Source organism: Pinus tabuliformis, chromosome 3_1, assembly GCF_031772625.1.
Source record: "Pinus tabuliformis cultivar Carrire ecotype Pingquan chromosome 3_1, CPIR1, whole genome shotgun sequence".
In the NCBI taxonomy this organism is placed as follows: Eukaryota; Viridiplantae; Streptophyta; class Pinopsida; order Pinales; family Pinaceae; genus Pinus; species Pinus tabuliformis.
The window spans coordinates 315,886,307-315,906,516 of NC_142301.1; positions in this window are offsets into that span (position 1 = coordinate 315,886,307).

Genomic DNA, 20,210 nt, shown 5'->3' on the forward strand with positions numbered 1-20,210 from the left:
TTAAGGGGCAATCTGTTACACAAAATATTGTCACCATGACTATTTGCAGTCAGTATGGGTCTATCATCATTCATAATGTCCTCCTTAGCAAGTCTCAAACCTCAGCTCTTCATGTCAAGCTTTTAAAATGAGAGAAAGACTTTGAAAATCAATAAAGCTCTGGTTCCACACTTTCTCTTACTATTACCTGCGGTCTCGCACCCCTTGTTCATGTTACCTGCGGACCTACCCACTCTGTCTCTAAAGGAGTGGGTGCGGACCCCTGTGAAAGTCAAAAAGGCTTAAGTTTATTCTTAAAAACTCACTTTGGGTTAATTCTGGATGATTCTAGAAGGAATCTTGACATGGATGGTTTGCTCCTAGGTGGTTCATGCATCCCAAAACTAAAGGAGCTAATCCCTTGATGAGAGGAGCTTATCCCTTTGAATGAGGGCTTTATCCCTTTGAAGGTGGACCTAGTAACTTCCCTCCATTGCACTATAAATTACGACATTGGGCTGGTTGCTAGAGAGGTTAGGAGCTGAACATTTTTTAGGGTAAATGTTGTTGGAATTGAGACTTCCTAGTTAAGCTTGAGAGGAAAGATTACATACATTTTGGCTTCATTAGGAAGAGAGTGAAACTTGTCAAAGTAGAGGAGATTCTTGCTGGACCCTGGGAGGAGCTTGTACAGCATCAAGGAACCAAGGTTGTAAAGTTCTTCTTTGATTAAAGTTAATACAATCAGATTCATTTTTCTCAATAAATTGTCTTATATGGTTTGTTTCATGAATTCCTTGATCATCATGATAAATATGCTTTATTATATTGGCTTTTCAAGTGCTATTTAATGTGTGTGCTTGTTTGTGTTTGCAGATTCTTTACAAGGGAGCTCATTTGGATCAACGGAGCGTGGCTTCCGCAAACTTGCACTGGACCCGAGGTAGGCCTAAAACACTTGTTTGTCTTTATTTATAAATTGCATATTTAGAGAAAGATAGAATTTGTTTGGTTTGCTTGTCGCTAAATATCATTAGATACTAAGGAGGTCGGTCTTGTCCGCAAGAACAACTTATCTGGCCAACAATATGTATTGTAACATTGAAAGGAATATAATAAAAAATCAATCTGGTAGTCACGGTTTTGGGATCCAAGGGAAAATCTTTGTATATGTGTATTTTATGTTTTATGCTCTCGCCATTGTTTATTTTCGGTTTTTTAGAATTCGTATGCAGGTAATTTTTGTACGAGGTTAAAACCTACATTTGGTATCAAATCTGTTTTGGCTTCAAGGGGACACATTTGCTACTGAGAGGTTTTGCTCGAGCCTGTGGTAGTCCCTATTCAGTGGGAGATCTACGGGATTGATTCTTGTGGTGAAAGAAGATGGCAAGCAGTGTAAAAATAAAGATAGAAAAACTTAATGGTCAACGTTTTGAGTTCTAGAAACTCAAGATGGAGGATCCGCTGGTGGATAAAGATCAGTGGATCATGGTAGATCCAGGTACTAAACCAACGACAGTGTCAGCGAAACACTGGACAAAGTTGGATCGGAAGGCAAAGAGCACAATATGGTTGTGTATCTCAGATTCAGTATTGTTGAATGTATTAGGGGAAGCTTCAGTGAAGGCTTTGTAGGACAAGTTAGGGACTTTGTACCAATATAAATCTCTGTTGAATAAATTGTTCCTTCGGGAAAAGATGTATAACCTGAGGATAAAGGATGGAGACTCAATGACAGAGCATCTGAACGCCTTTAATACTGTGGTAAGCCAGTTGTTATCTGTTGATATAAAAATTTCAGATGAAGATAAGTGCATCATTTTGTTGTGTTCTCTACCAAATTCGTGGGATAATCTGGTTGTTGCAATAGGTAGCAATGCGATTGCCTTATAGTTTGATGAAATAGTCTCATCCTTGATGTCGGAGGAAATGAGACAGAAAAATATGGGGGGCCAAAATGGTGAAGCCGTGTCTGTACGAAGACGGTCCCAGAACAGAAACAAGAATAAATCCTCGAGTGGGAGATCTAAATCTCAAGGAAAACCTGTAAAGGTGTGCTAGAAATGCGGAAAATAAGGGCACTTCAAAAAGAACTGTAGATCTAAAGCTCTTGAGAAAGGAAAGGAATCTGATGATGCTCCTTCTGCAGAGGTGAAAACCACCTTAGATGAAAAGTGGGGATGTGTACTTGGCTTCTTCTTCAAGTACACATGTAGATCATGAGGCATGGTTGGTTAACTCAGGTGCATCCTTTCACTTCACTACCCTTAGGGAGTGGTTCTACGAGTATGATAAATATGATGGTGGTGATGTCTTCTTAGGGGATGACAGGAAGGTTAGAATCATCGGTCATGGAAAATTCAAGTTGAAGTTGCAAGGTGGAAGGATTAGAAAACTTCCGAATGTTCTGCATATTTTTGCATTAGCCAGAAATCTTATTTCTGTAAGCAAGTTGAATGATGCAGGTGTAAAAACAGTGTTCGAGAAAGATACCTGCAAGATGGTTCGAGGAGCACTGGTATTGATGCGGGGAGTTCGGATTAGAACTCTATACAAGCTTCAGAGTATAACTATTCTTGATGGGTGCAACAGTTTTGTGGTTCCTGAAAGTGGAGTAAAAAATCTAGTGGTCTCTGGAGAAAAGACCATGCTATGCCATCAAAGGCTTGGACATATTGGAGAGAAGGATCTTCAAATACTTCATGGTAATGGAACACATTGAGGACTTCCAAAAATTGAATATGTGGGTAAAAGATATTCCGGAGGACCATAGGATTGATGTGTTCATAGGGACTTTAAAAGATTACATCCAACATGAGGTTCGCCTTTGGGAACCTGATTCATTGGAGAATACATTCAGGTTGGCAAGAAAAATTGAAAGAAAAATTATGGCAACAAGAAATCCTACCACTCACAACTATAAAGATGGAAGTGTTGTTGTCTCGAGCCTCCCACAACCTACAAGGTTGACACCACAACAATTGGAAGAAAAAAGAGCAGAAGGGCTTTGTTACAGTTGTGATAGAAAACACACTAAAGTTCATAAGTGTGCTGAGAAGAAATTATTTTACATAGATTGTGAAGAGGAAGAAGAAAAAAAACAAGGAACATCAAAAGAAGAGGATACACACCAAGAACAAATCCTGGAGAAAGAAGAAATGAATCCGACCATATCTTGTAATGCATTGGCTGAAATCACCACTCTTCAAACTATCAAGATAGGACATATCAAGAAGAAAAAGGTAATAGTTTTGATTGATTTGGGCAATACCCATAATTTTATTCATTGTAAAATAGCCAAGGAATTGAATTTCTTCCTATATCCAACACCAAAGTGTCAAGTGATGGTTGCAAATGGAGGAACCATAAATTGCTCTGGAAAGTGCTCACAGAAACAAGAACTCGAGAACTACGAAATCGATCAATTTCAGAGTATCTCATCAAGTGGAAGAACTTACCCGCTAAAGATTCCACATGGGAGGATGAGAATTTTATACAGAAGCATCCAGAACTACTCAAGCGTTGAGGACAACATTTTTCTGAAGAAGAGGGGCATGTTAGGTCCCTATAATACTAGCGTATTCCCTTATTATTATTGTCATTGTAGCCCCTTATTGTTATTGGTGTGCCCATGTTGCCCCCATATTGTTATTATTGTGCCCCATAGAAACCCACTATTGTTATTGTTGTGCCATTATATTATTATTGATATGTTGACTTTGACTATATTGTGACCCCTCAGACTCCTATATATAGGAAGGAGGTATTGTCATTTGTATCATCCAAGAATTATTCATTTGTGTAATGTAAATGAGGTTGCCCCCTCGAAGAGGCTGATTTTTAAGTCGTTGCTCTATCTTTTCTTCTATTTTGTGAGTTGGTTGTATAACATCCACGAACCACCTGACCATAGATATGGTTCAGCCAAATCTCTATTCAGCGAGTCACCTCCATGCCATTTTCCAAGCATGAATGTGGGATTTCATAAAACACATCAATAAAAACCATCTAGGTCTTCCAGAGGTCAAACCACCTCAACCCTCAACCAGTGATTCCACCTTACGGTTGGACATCACTAACCATCACCAGATTGGTCTCTACCCAAGTTGTCCAGGGCTCGAGAGGGTTTGTTCCAACCCAAATTCTAGGACTAGTAACTCAACCCATGGTTGTTTTCGTGCTCCAGAGCATTTGTCCAACCAAGGCTCCAGGACTCGTAACTCAACCCACAACTTTTGTCGGGCTCTAGAGCGTTTGTCCAACCAAGGCTCTAGGACTAGTAACTCAACCTACCAAGGGCTCTAGAGCGTTTGTCCAACCAAGGCTCCAGGACTAATAACTCAACCCAAGATGTTATAGGGCTTCTAGAGCGTTTTTCCAACCAAGACTCCAGGAACTAATAACTCAACCCACAGCGAAAGGAATATGAGAACCAACCAAAAGGCAAAAGCAAAACCCACAACACCATGGCTATCCAGGAAATGGCAAGGCTAGGAAAAACCACTGTCAATCCAGACAATCCTCCATGCCAATGACAAATCATAACCAAGAAACCACATGCATGTGTCATGCATGCCAAAACTAGCAAGGAAATCATACATGCAACTCGGTACTTGTAAGCAAAACCCACTATAGCTGTTGAACTCGATGTCCTCTTGTGCTTTCCTACTTTTCGTTTTCCTTCTTGCTTCAAATTCCAAGTATGCCACACTCCTCCAAAAGTGCTCCAAGAAAACTCTAAGTGTCCAAAAGTATGAAAGAGAGAGAGAATATAAGAGAGCTCCACCAAAACCTGTCAAAAGCTTGTCCACTGATAGTCATAACCCTTTTTATCAATGAGACCTCCATTTTCTTCGTTTTCCATTATTTTCCTTCATTTTCCTCCTCACATGCAACCTGTAACTCTTCACCTTCCTTTTCTCCTAATTTCCATTATTTTCATACATAAAATTCCAATCAATGCCTCATGCCTTTCCAAATCCTTTGTCATTTCCTTTGCCAATTTCCTTAGCCATAATAAACCGAAGTAACACACACTCGGATTTTTTTCCCACCATTTAGTTTGGAATACGTGTCATGATTGTGGTCTTATATATTTTTACATGGATTTTTAACCAAGGTTGTTACAGAACCCTCCCCCTTGGGTGAACACCATCCTCGGGGTTCAATGACAACTATAACTAGCAAGACTATTGAAAACAAAACACAATTGCCCATGGAGCTTTATAACATAGCTTGTTGCAGTAGTTACAATGACCATCTGCTAAAACATGACAAAAAATATCATTTATTAGAGCTTTATAACGTAGCTCATTACGGTATTTATAATAATAACCACATATACACACATACACATTTGCTTCACCCAACAAATAATCAGATTGCCTATGGAGATTTATAAATCCATCTCGATACAATATTTACAATAATACACACATATACACATATGCACATTTTTTCAACCAGCAAATAAAAGGATATGATGCCTGCATCCGCAACAAAGGAATCCAGAGGCTCGCACCTCCACCCACAAAGTAATACCAGGATTCACCTCCTTCCCAGGAAGTCCAAAATCCACACCAAGGTCAAATCTGCATCCAATATCCAGCGCTATAATCCTGTGTCATTTGTCCTCTCAATGAACAGTCCAGGGCGCACTCCCAATATGCATTTGATTCCATCCGGAAATGATAATGACCAAAACAGATATATCCCCGACCTTCCATTCTCTGTTACATAGTCTCTCAGGCAAGCCGGCCACCCCCTTTCGTGCAGTCACACACTTTCCAAAATTTGTTGGCACCCCCATCCCGGGCAGTCCATCCATCAACAAGGTTTCCTCACATCGAAAGATCCAAAAAACAAGGCATATCCCTGCCTTAAAATCATCATACCAATCATAACATGCTCATGGAAATCAATGGACACTATTGGGTACCAGTGTCCCATAATGGCCCTGCTCCTGAATGTTTTACCAGCATATTGTTGTCTGTTCCAATTCCTTTTGTTGTTGCTGCTAATACTATCAGTTTCGACCACCCAACCCGAGAATTTCATGCTTTCCTGTACCAAGCACATAATTTCCATTAAACTCAAAATAAATTGAAATAACTTCAAATCATACCTCATTGGTGGCCCGTCAACAAGGTACACTTGCAATTTTGTTCGCTTCTTGTCACAACAAATCAAACTAACATCTTTGACCAAATCATCATGTATAAACATATCACATTAAGTTAGCTCAAAACACAACCATCATAGATCAACATCATAAACCAAAATCATAGATCACATGTAATCATCATAAACCAGAATCATAAATCACATGCATAATAAAACTGAAATAAAACACTGATATTTATCCTTTAATGAATCCTTAGTCTCTACTTTTTTCTTTATTCCATATGCACATCGGATCGATTGCCACACCCGACAAACACCCAGTGCCTTCTCCTCAACCATATACACATACATAGTGTAAATCACACACATATAACCGCATGCGACATACAACACCATACAATACGCGCACATACACCTGACATACACCTACACCCAATGTGCAACACAACACAATACATATTCCTACATTCGGTGTACACCAAAACACAATACATACACCTACACCCGATGTACAACACAATACCACATGTACACTAGTACCATATGTACAACATGTACACAGTACCACCTGTACAAAGCACCACTTACACAAGATCACATGTACATGGCACCACTTGCACAACGTGTACACCACGCCACATGTACATCATACCACCTATACAACATGTACACAATGCCAAACGTACACAACACCATATGCACGTACATGACAGCACCAATGTACACAACACCATATGCATGACATGTACACAACACCACCTACACATGACACCACATGTACACAACACTACATGCACACAACACCAGAGGTATAATCATGCACATGCACCATATGTACATAGCGCCATATGTACAACATGCACACAACCCCATATGTACATAGCACTGCATATACAACATGTACATAGCACCATATGTACACAGCGCCACTATCCAACATGCGCGCCACACCATATGCACACAACACTGCATATCCAACATGTGCAGGGTATAATATGTACACAACACCGCATATCCAACATGTACATAGTACCATCTATACCCAACACTGGATATGAAATATGTACACAAGATCGCATATACAATAGACACATAACATCATATGTACACAATACTACATATACAACATGTACATAGCACTGCATATACACTATGTACACAACACCATATGTACATAGCACCACACAAACGCACACACAGTATTATATGTACACAATACAATATATGCAACATGCACACAACACTATATGTACACAGTACCACATATACAACAAGCACACCACACCATAGGTACAATCATTACATATACAATATGCACAACATATACACAACACTAGCACTGCACATCCAAAACCACAGTGCCTCTAACAAGCAACCTTGCTTCCAGTGTCTCTTTGCCATCCATGCTTATCCTGGCATGTCATGGATCACGTTGTTTTCATTCCGTTGATGTATCTCTCAACATTAGTCTATCCAAAACATAAACATATACATAGTATAATCACTCAATATCAATTCATATTCACATGATAGTGACCTCAGATATTTGTCAAACTACTCTTCTCACTTGATTCCTCATGAACCAGGAACCTCTTCATGTCATTCACCTGCGTAAGCAATCATCCCTCCACAATATGGTTCTTAACGACCCTGTCAGATAGCAACATACATACATATACCTATAAATATTAGCATTAACAATCATGATCCTGTCAGACAACGACATACATACATATATACATATAAACATTAGCATAAAAACAATCATGATCCATGATGACCCTGTCAGACATGACATACATACATGTATACATATATAGACACTAACATAATCATAATCGCAACATAATTACGAGATATCATAAAGTCAAGGTTAAGAGAACTCACTTCATCTGTGCATAATATGCACAACATTGAGAATAATCGTTCCCAACATAACCAAGGAATCAGATGCCTCACATCCATTCACTTCACCTTTCATGGTTACCTTTCTCATGACTGTACTACCATTGTCTATTTACACCAATGGATCGAACCAATCTAACCAATTGTCATATTCTTACCTTCAACTTCCCTTACTCATGCAACAAGCTTCCTTCAGGGCTTACATTACCTGCTCAGTTTCATTCAACTTTTCCTGAGCTCCATTAACTTTCCTCTTTCCCAACCAATTCCCAAGACCTTCAAGACATTAAAAGCAAGAAAAAAAACACAAACAAGAAGAAAACCATGAAAACCAATAACAATACGACACTGCGAACAAAGTGGTATGGTCATACACTAGACATAAACAAAGTTGCAAATCAAGCGCAAACAAAGCACAAAGAATCAAAATCACAAGACTCTCAACAGACACCATGACTCAATCCCCATGGTTCCCAGTGCTTCCAAAATAAAGCTCAACCTGAGCTTTCTTCAGAATTTCATGGCAGCCTCTTTGCCATGCAATCCTCTGCATCATATTGCCATAAATGCATAATTGTCAGTGCATTAATAAGCATAAAAATGCACCAGTTACCTTACCTTGTTGTTCCAAGCATGTTGCTTGCAGCTGAACACATCCACGCCATATCTCAATGGACTCTGATCATTTGATGAATCTAGCCACAACTAGAGCCAGTGGTTATACTTGTCAAATACATATTTATGAATATAACGCATATCCTTATAATGTCATACAAACTCAAGGTTAAGAAGACTACATGTATGAAAAGTACTCATTCGTTTGGAATTGTGGTTTCCAAACATAGCCAAAGGAATTTTCACCCAATCCCTTTCTTCTACCTTTTCCTTGTTGCAATTGAGTCTTACTTTGCACTATCACATCACCCAACTGTTAGTCATATAATCACGTCAACTATTACCTTGCCAAGCTAATACCAAGCATGTTTCTCTGCAACTGCTCACACATGTCAGTCTCACGTTCCAACGATCAAGGCATCATGTATATTAATTTGAAATCAAGCTTTACCAAGTCTAACAACCATGGCATACTCAAAAATCAACTCACATTCATCAATCATAATACATAATGCTACACTCGAGCACATATTAGTTGTCCCAACACATATGTGTTAGTATGACCATCTTAAAACAAGAACATTTATTCATGCAATCTTACAGACACATACTCATATCATGCAACTAATCAAACATTCAAACAAACTATAAGCATACCATGTTAGATAAATCAACTAGATGACATAACAAACACCAAACACTCAAACACCAAATAGACGACATAATCAAACAATCAAGCACCAAATATATGACATAAGCAAACTCATACCTTAATGTATTTCAGGGGAGGCTATCTTGTTTGCACAATCAAGCTAGATTAGCATGATATAACTTCACAACATATCGACTTAGCCATAAATAAGGTCATGATATCCATAACAGTGACTAGCTAACATGTTCACATCATAAATTCATAAACAATTTCCATTCATGCATAACAATCACATATGCAAAGTCAGTCTAGATTAGTACAACACAATATCACAAATATGTCGACTCATACCTGAATGTCATAACCCTAACCATCTGCATAGGCCAATCTGATTTAGCATGATACGTATAACATCAAAATATTAATGTTATAACCCTAATCATCAAGTTAATTAATATATAACAACAATAAGTTAACATATAACATATTCATCAATGACATATAACATAATCATCAAGTTAACTAACATAAAACAACAACAACAACAATGCATAAACAACAAGTTACTATCATTCATGACTATCTGACACATGTGCATATGACTACACTAATCAACTAGCATTTATCATACATGTAATCATAATACATATAACAATCATTAACCTACATACTTGCATGCACAACATACAAACCTGTATGAAGACATAATCTTGCCCCAAAGTCCATTGTTGCAACTTCACTTTAATGATATGCATCTCCTGCTCTATCTCAACCAACACATCAACATCATAACAACCAACAGCATCATTATGACGTAAAATGCATACAATGACCTCACAATGCATGTTTGACCTACTATGCATGCATAACTATAACCATGACAATGCATGCATAATAACATATAGACACCGACATGCATAAAAAATGCATATACAACCATACGTTCATGACGACACATTCCACAACAACACCATCAACCTTCACATGGCAACATCACTACAACCATGATCAATACCATACAAATGCAACAAGCACATGGACTTCAAGCATAAGGAACACATATGAAACCGACATGAATGCATGACCAACACACCACCCATCTAGTCCGAGGGGTGAACCATGCTCTGATACCTCTCTAACACCCTCCTCCCACATCTATCCAAGTAACCGACCAACCGGGGTAAACATGTGATGATAAGTTACTATGATATGATTTGAATCCACATGTGTCAGTTAAAGAAGTGGAACCGACGAAAACACACCATACAAACCTTCCACATCAGCAACAGAACTCCCAAGAGCCATCCCAACCACTTAGGTAACCAGCCCTCGGGTCCCACTGAGTTTTTAGGCCATTCAACCCCGGGATGCTCCCTTGATATGGACAACCATGCATCAAGGAGACTGCAGATGCTCCCACAGGATGGGTATGCATGCATTTGGGGACTTTTCTCTTCAGACCTGTGCCAGCGACTCCGGGATTTGTGCCACTTTTTCAGGCCCAGGTCATTGCCCAAAACTCAATGACAGGCTTAGAAATGAATTATCACAACAGAGCAATGATACATCTACAAAAACATTGACAAGGACTAGACTTGACCCCTACTAGCCATGACATGCATTTCATCAAACATCTCACAAATATGAATGATACAGGTCTTAACGGCAGAATTGAGCATAGGGATCTCATACTTATCAGAGAATTGCTAAGAAGCATTGATGCATCAACACATTAGTTGCAATTTCATCTATTAGTCCATAGATACATTTTTCATTCATTTACAAGTAAAAACATGATGAGATCCATACATAGCCACTGCCATAATACATGTTCATAACCAACATAATAACAACAGATATACCAAGGAAACAACAGCCATATAATCTGCATATAGACTAGTATAATACTCATGAAATAACAAGGATAAATAACCTCATATTAATAACACAAAGGACAACTAGGTTTGGGACTTCCACGAACTGCCTAACCATAGACATGGCTGAGCCAAACCTCTCTTTAGCCAGTCACCCCTGTGTCATATTCCAAGCATGAATGTGGGATCTCATAAAACACATCAATGAAAACCATCCAGGGCTTCCAGAGGCCAAAACCACCACATAAGTTGTCACTCACGGCTCTTAACTAGTCATATTGTTTAAACCTCTTTGGGTTTTTTCACCTGTGAAAATTCTATTACTGTAGCAACTGATTTATTTTTCCTACTTATTCCACAATAAGTTATTTATGAAATTACTTCAATAAACATTAAAATAAATATTGTTGCAGATATCACACCGTAATACAGAAACAAACATATGCACAAGCATTAACACATTAACACAAATATTTTGAACAATAGTCCCTGGAAAAACCCAATGTGGGAAAACCAGTGCAGCAAGAGAGGATTTTATTATTTAGAAATTCTTCAGTACAACAGGGTGCCAAATTGGCTTACCCACAGAAAAATAATTATCCAACACTTCTCCCAATCCCAGCATTAGCCCGGCTGACCTCTGTGTAGCTATCAAACCCTCTGCGTCAGCCCTAGGCCTCTTTGCGTCACCCACGCAGGCCTAGCTAGTGACTGCACAGTTTTCTGCTGCCTCTGCATCTGCCTGAAAAGCCATGCGTCTGCCTCTCCTGCCTCAGCGCTGATCTCCAGTGGTTGATCCCGCCTCTTTGCTCCGTACTTGCTGCCTCCTGACTGCTCACCAGACCACTGGTTCAATTTCTCAGCTAACCCCGCTCCAGAAATTGAACTCACTGGTCTCCCTCAGTGTGTTTTCAAAGTGACCCTCAAGCCTCCTCTTATACTTTTCTCGTTGACAAATCAATGGCGAGATTAAGTCCCTAATCAACGGCTAAGATAAGATCTGGCTTGATCCATGACTTTTGGTCCATTCTAACAAAGTTTTATATTAATTCACATTAATATTTTATTTTCTCTAAGTTTAGACTTAGGGACTTCATTAAAAATATTAATTATTTTGATATCTCCCAAACTGTTTAGAATCTACCCAAACCCTTTCTAGGTATTAGATATCTCATGTGCCTTGGCCTCTCCACCAATTTTCGTGGCTATATCACATCCAATGCTATCCCAAATCAACACTCCCTCTTAGCGAGGACTGTGCTCTAGTAATACTCCTCACTGAGTATCACCCTGATCATCCAGCATCGGTCCCTGTGCTGATGCTAAGCCTCCCTGCCCAACATTCTCTGCACTGTTGCATCCTGTACTGCTGCCCATGGCTCTGCTACTACCATTGTTGCATCTGTACAACAACTCCCTCTACATCTGTGTTGTTGTTGGTCCTTTCTCCCAACACTACATCCACACTGCAACTCCCTCTGCATCCTTGTTGTTATCACTCCCATTTCTACTACTGAAATGGGTTCTTTACCATCCCCATCTTTTCCCTGAAGTAGTCAAACTTTGTCCTTCAAGGGCCTTGGTGAGGATGGTTGCCACCTGTTCTCCTGTAGGAGTGTAGCTCAACTGTACAGCTCTTCGTTGGACACAGTGCATGACAAAGTGACATGGGATATCAATATGCTTCGACCTATAATGAAACACTGGATTCTTGGAGAGCTTGATGCAACTCTGATTATCACACATGATCCCGGTCACCTCTATATTCCTTCTGAATAGGTTCACAAGCAGTTTTCTAAGCCATATGGCCTCACACGAAGCTGTGCTTGCCGCCATATATTTAGCCTCAGATGAAATCAGAGCCACAGACTTTTGTTTCCTACTGCACTAGGTCATTCCTGATCCAATGTTGAAACAGTACCCATAGGTACTTTTCTGATCCACTAAACTTCCTACCCAATCTGCATCAGTAAATCCACTCAATCTGATATCCTTACTCCTGGTGTACAAGAGTCCATAATCGATTGTTCCCTGAAAATACCTGAGAACATATTTGGTTGCTGCCCAGTGCACCCTCTTTGTTTCCACCATGAACTAATTGAGGGTGTTAACAATGTAGCAAATGTCTGGCCTGGTATTGACCAAATACATCAGGGACCCTATGAGCTCCCTGTATAGGATGGGATCGACATCCTTGTCTTTTGATGCATCAATCTTCTTCCAGTTGGTGATCATTGGCGTAGCCATAGGTCTACAGTGCTCCATCCCAAATCTTTTCAGGATTTTTGTAGCATACCTCCCTTGCCCAAGGAAGATTTCTCCCTTCTGCTGCCAAACTTTCAACCTTAGGAAGTAGTGCATTTGTCCCAAATCCTTCATATCGAATTATATGTGGCTAGATTCTTCTTGCAGTCCCCAATGAGTCTGGATGATCATGTCAAAAAGAGATCATCCACATACAATACTAAGATTAGTGGCTCGTTCTCTACAACCAGATAGTAGAGATTCGGATCCGCGCCACTCTTGACAAACCCCATCTTCTGCAAGTAGCCATCTATTCGTCCATACCATGCTCTCGGTGCCTGTTTCAGCCCATACAAGGCTTTCTTCAACCTGCATACATGAGACTTCTTCTCATGAATTTCAAAGCCTCTGGTTGTTCAATGTATACCTCCTCTTCTATCACCCCGTTTAGAAATGTCGTTTTGACATCCATCTAATGGATCTCCCATCCCATCTGGGCTGCAAGAGATATCACAGTCCTAATAGATGTATAGCTGGCTACCGGGGCGAAGGTCTCCTCATATTCAATCCCTTCCTTTTGAGCATACCCCTTAGCCACAAACCTGGCCTTGTATTTCTCAACACCACTGTCTGCAGTGTATTTAATCTTGTAGATCCATCTTGAACCTACCATTGATTTGTCTTGAGGTCTTAGCACCACCTCCCAGAAGTTGTTTACCATTATGGAGTTGTATTCCCCTACCATCGCATCTAGCCAAACTTGATGTTGAGCTGCCTCCTTGAAACTGGCAGGCTCTCCAACCTGAGCTACTAATGTCTGATATCTATCTAGTTGTTTTCTCTCCCTCTTATTGTTTTTTGGCGCACCGATGAAGTCCTCTGCATCTCGCAGAATTTGACGAAGTTCCCTGCTAGTTCTTCCTCTACCATCAGGCGCTTCTGTTCGATCCTCCTCATCCTAAGAATCTTCCTGTCCTGAGGAATAATTCTTTACTTTTGTTGGTTGAAGACTCAAGAGGCTTAACTAACAGCTCCTCTTTCGACTGCTCCTCGGAAGGCATCTCACGAGATCTTGTGAAAGCCCTGCCCTCCATGAACCTTACATCTCGTCGTACTACTACCTTCCTGCTCCCTGGAAGATAGATTCTGTATGCCTTAGCATTCTCGCTATATCCTACTAGATATCCCTTTTCTGCAATCTGATCCAGCGTCTTCCTCTTTTCTTCAAGTATGCGGCAACATGCTAGACTCCAAAATATCTTGAAATGACTGACTTCAGGGGTCTTCCCTGTGAAGACTTTCTCTAGAGTAATCTTTCCCACTGCCCAATGAGGAATCCTGTTCTGAACATAGACTGTTGTGTTGCATGCTTCTGCCCACAGAAAGTTTGGCATATCCTGATCATACATCATGGCCCTAGCTGCTTCTACAATAGTCATGTTCTTTCTTTCTACTACCCCATTCTGCTCTGGATTATATGGAGTTGTCCACTCTCTTCTGATGCTCCCCTTAGCGCAAAAATCAGTGAAGTCCTTATCGACATATTCTCCACCGTTATCTGAGCGCAAAACTTTTATTTTCTTCCCAGTCAGATTCTCCACCAAAGCCTTGAACTCCTTGAATTGACAAAAAACCTCATCCTTGGTTTTCAAAAAATAAATCCAAGTTTTCCTTGAGTGGTCATCAATGAAGGTAAGGAAATACTCGGCACCACTGAGAGCTTTGACAAACATAGGTCCGCAGATATCAAAGTGTATTAATCCTAGTACACTCTTGGCCCTATGTTTGCTCCTAGGAAAAGCTGCCTTTGCATACTTTCCTAGAGCACATCCCTTGCATACATCATCTTGTTCCGTACTCAAATCTGGAACCCCTGTTACAGTGCTCCTGAGAATTCTTAGAGTTCCATGGTGCAAGTGACCCATTCTTTTGTGCCATAGTTCATTCAAGTCCTTGTCTCCATGACTGCCTATTAGTGCCATTGGTGATTCTAGTTGCAATCTATACAACCGATTACTTTTGATCCCGATCTGCACTTTCTTTTTCCAGCTCATGTGTTTGACGTATACCTTCTCCTTGATGAAGTAGACGTCATAGCCCTTGCCTTGTAGTTGCGACACGAAAAGTAAGTTCATCCCCAATCCTGGTACATGCAGCACATTTGTAGCACGGAACCGTTCTCCCGATTCTGTTTGAAAAACTATGGTACCCTTCCCTACTAGAGTACACTTTGCCTTATTCCCCATGGTGATCTGAAAGTTCATCTTCTCTTCTCGATATTTTGAGAAACACTCCTTGATTCCCATCATATGCCACCAAGCTCCACTGTCTATATACGATACTTTTGATGATGCAGCACTAGTCATACACGTCACTTCTTCTTCCAGCCTGGAAGCCAACATAGAGAAATCGAAATCTCTCTCTTGTGCAATCTTCTAAAAATCCATGTGAGTCCCCTAACGTGGATACCTCTACATCGTGGTATCGACCCATAAGTGATTTTCCCTTTTTGTCTCTGATTACTAGCTCTGATACCATGTGAAAATTCTATTACTGCAACAACTGATTTATTTTTCCTACTTATTCCACAATAAGTTATTTATGAAATTACTTCAATAAACATTAAAGTAAATACTGTTGCAGATATCACACCGTAATATAGAAACAAACATAAGCACAAGCATGAACACATTGACACAGATATTTTAGACAACAGTCCCCGGAAAACCCAATGTGGGAAAACCAGTGCAGCAAGGGAGGATTTTATTATTCAGCAATTCTTCAGTACAACAGGGTGCCAAACTGGCTTACCCACAGAGAGAAATAATTCTCCAGCACTCTCCCAATCCCAATGTCAGCCCGACTAACCTCTACATGGCTCTCAAACCCTCTGTGTCAGCCCCTACTTGACTGCATGAACCCTGGGCCTCTCTGCGTCACCCACGCAGGCCCAACTAGTGACTGCGCAGTCTTTCGCTGCCTCTGCATCTGCCTGAAAAGACCTGTGTCTGCCTCTCCTACCTCAACAATGATCTCCAGTGGTTGATACCGCCTCTCTGCTGTGTACTTGTTGCCTCCTGACTGCTCACCAGACCACTGGTTCAATTTCTCAGCTAACCCCGCTCCAGAAATTAAACTGACTGGTCTCCCTCAGTGTGTTTTCCAAGTGACCCTCAAGCCTCCTCTTATATTTTTCTCGTTGACAAATCAACGACCAAGATTAAGTCCCTAATCAACGGCTAAGATAAGATCTGGTTTGATCTATGACTTTTGGACCATTATAACAAAGTTTTATATTAATTCACATTAATATTTTATTTTCCCTAAGTTTAGACTTAGGGGCTTCATTAAAAATATTAATTATTTAATATCTCCCAAACTGTTTAGAATCTACCCAAACCCTTTCTAAGTATTGGAGATCTCATGTGCCTTAGCATCTCTACCAATTTTCGTGGCTAGAGCACATCCGATGCTACCCCAAATCAACATCACCAATCCTTTTACAGATTAATTTTTTCTAAGTGAGAGAGAGAGATATATGAGAGAGTAATAGAAGAGAGAGAAACTATAAGCTTAAGAACCAAGAATAAGAACCCCTTGATTGCTCCTCCCTCTTTTTTTATAATCACACCTTGACCCTTCATCCTCCCAACCTTTTAGCTTCTTGGGAAGACTAACCATGACATCAAAGGGAAATATTCACCCTTGCTATATTTTTCCTCTTAATTAAAGTTTTCCCCCTCCCTAAGGCATCATAATATGTTGGTTGTCCCCTTTCTTCATTTATACCATTTTTATTAATAAAAATGAAAATTACATCATATAATAGAGTTTGACATCATAGCATCAATGCTAGCACCTCAACATTATATGTTCTTAATTACATTACAAATTTGGGGTAATGAAAGGGGTTTCACATCTATCCTCAACTCAATTTTTTTCCCACGAGGTAATTACTCCATGTTTGTTTTTGGACAATAGTTGCAAGCTCCAAGGCATGTGAAACATAATTAATTTCATTCTCTTTAAGCTTTCTTTATTGATAACAAATAACATGTCCATCTTTCATAAGGACTCCACCAAGTTATTCCTTACATTCATCTTTGCACACTATGAAATTCTCATTTGGATCTGCAATACTTAAAATAGGTGCACTGGTTGGAAAATATTTCAATTACTAAAAATGTTCTTCACACTTTATTCCTTTCTTTTGTAGTAAGGTGATTCGATGTACAACATTGCAAAAACCTACAATGAATATCATGTAGTAGTTAGTTAGACCCATAAATGATCTTTCTTCTAAAATATTCTTCAACATTAGCCATTCTTTGATTTCTCTTAATCTTTTCTAGATCCATTGTTATTCCCTCCTTTAAGACAATGTGTCCCAAACAATGGATTTGTCTTTGATATAAAGTTAACTTGCTTAAATTAGCATTCAATTGGTACTATTTTGACACCTACACCACCATCCTCAATAGTTGTTGGAAATATAATTGTCATTGATGTCAAAGATAGGGTAAGGCTACTTATGCCCAAGATAAAGATTGGAAAATGAATATTGTTGGTAATATTGTTTTTGGAATTTTGATGCCCCATTTGATTACCCTATTTTTGAAGACATTTTTAGTCCAATTGCCTAGCTCAAATGAGAGCATAGGATATATGGTTGGAAATATTATTATGATACCTTTCCAAAAGTATATTTCACTCCCTCTAATTCCATAGGTATGAGGAGATGTGAAAGATATCGCCATGATGACCCATCCAACATGCAAGCAAGCTGTCCCAACCAGTTTTACAAGTTAGCCACATAAGTGAACATACAAACACTATAAATAAAGGGAATATGATTTCATTTTTACACCATCAAAGAAAGAAGAGACATGAGGTCACAATAGGATCTAAGCAATAATTTTTGGGTGATTTTTGGTGTCTAAAAGTGGAAGCAAAAATGTGATTTATGGGGTGAACAAACCATCTTGACAATTTTGCTATAAATTTTCTTCTGGAATATTTTAAACCATGAAAATTGGAGGAGCTAAAGAGAATATATCTATGTACTCATGATTAAAATTTCAAACATTGGTTTTCTATAATTTCATATATATTCTCTAAGGAAGTTAGGCCTCCTAAATGCTCTAGAAATCTTCTTCAACTAGGGTAGCTTGGTATTTTCGCTATAATTTTTCTTCTAGTATGTTTCAAAATGTCAAACATGGAGGATATAGATAGAATATCCTCATGTACTTATGGTTAACATTTTAGACATGTGTTCACTATAGTTTTTGAGATATGGTATAAGGAATTTAGGCTTGTTGAATGCTCGTAAAATCTACTTCGAACAAGTCAACTTGGTATTTTCACTAGAAATTTCTTTCTATGGTGTTGCAAACTCTGAAATTTGGAGAAGATAGAGAAGCGATCTCAAGATACCTATAGTAGAACTTTTAGACCTTGTTGCGTTAAAATTTTGAAGATATGATCTGACGAATTTAGTTTTCTTGAATGCTCCTAAAACATGCTTCAAACATGCCAGCTTGGAATTTTTCTATAACTTTCTATCTGAGATGTTTCAAACTATGAAATATGGAGGGGAAAGAGAAGAGATTTCTAGGTGCCTATTGTTATTATGAAAAAATTGTAAACTCATTTGTACACAACAAAAGGCACTCAGAGTTAGTAAGAAGCATGTATAAAGGACACATTTTGAGTTGGAAACATTATGAAAAGAAAAAATAAAAAGGTTTTCCTAAAGTTGACTTAAAAAATAAACCCTTGTAGGTGTTCCAAAGACATTTGATTGCACCCTCACAACTTTTTCTTTGATAGTCATGAGGGTCTTTAAAAGGCAAGTCAGCGCCTCAAGTGGCGAACTTGCTTGAAAAACACTCAAACTCTTGACATGGTGGGCCGACAATTCGAGCCTTGAGCCTCAAGAAGCCTTAATGGCAAGAGGATGGTAGCTCTCATCTCATTTATGATCCAAACAACCTCATTGATGAGCCAAAGGAGGGAGAGAGTGTTCAAAAAATTCTATAAATGCAAGAGCATGGAGAGCCAAAAACAAGAATAAGTTGTGCATTGTTATGCTACCAAAATTGCTCCAAAGTAATCAAGCATACCAAGACTAGGAGAATTCCACCATTTAAGAGAGTTCAAGTTTGCTTCTTTGAGAGAGCAAGAGCTTGCAAAAGAGATTGACAAGGGGAAATCCTTGTTGAGAGCTATTGAGCACCATTTATCAATCAACTCTATTCAAGTGTCTTTGATATTCATTTGTAACTCTTCCACTACTAGAAATCAATAAAGAGGAACCTTTTCTTACTCCTTTATTGATTTGTTTTTCTTAAGTTTAATCACTAACATCATTCATTATTTGTATATTTCCTTGTAGGAAGCAACCAGCTACAAGGAAGGTGGATTTGGGACTCATATGCTACCAAACACACCATACAAAATGGTGACTCCACTTGCTTTCCTTTGATCTAATTGGTTGTTTTGTAGGCCTTTTTTCACTATGTTTCCATCTGGTTTTAGTCACATTATTTTCCTGAACCTTTGCATGTATCCATTGGACCTATTTGTGGCTTGAAAGCATCCATTTTTATTTTTCAAGTCATCTCACAACTTTTTGTACAGACAGTCACACATGTCTTGCGATTGTGCAGAACATAACCCATGAGACACACAGAGAACCAAAATTATCATTGTAATTTCCTTTTCCTGAGTGTTTTGGAAGCCTTTAGTGACCTTCCTACACTCCTGCAATTTTTTATAGTTCAGATAGGCTTTCATTTTTCTTTACTAACCAT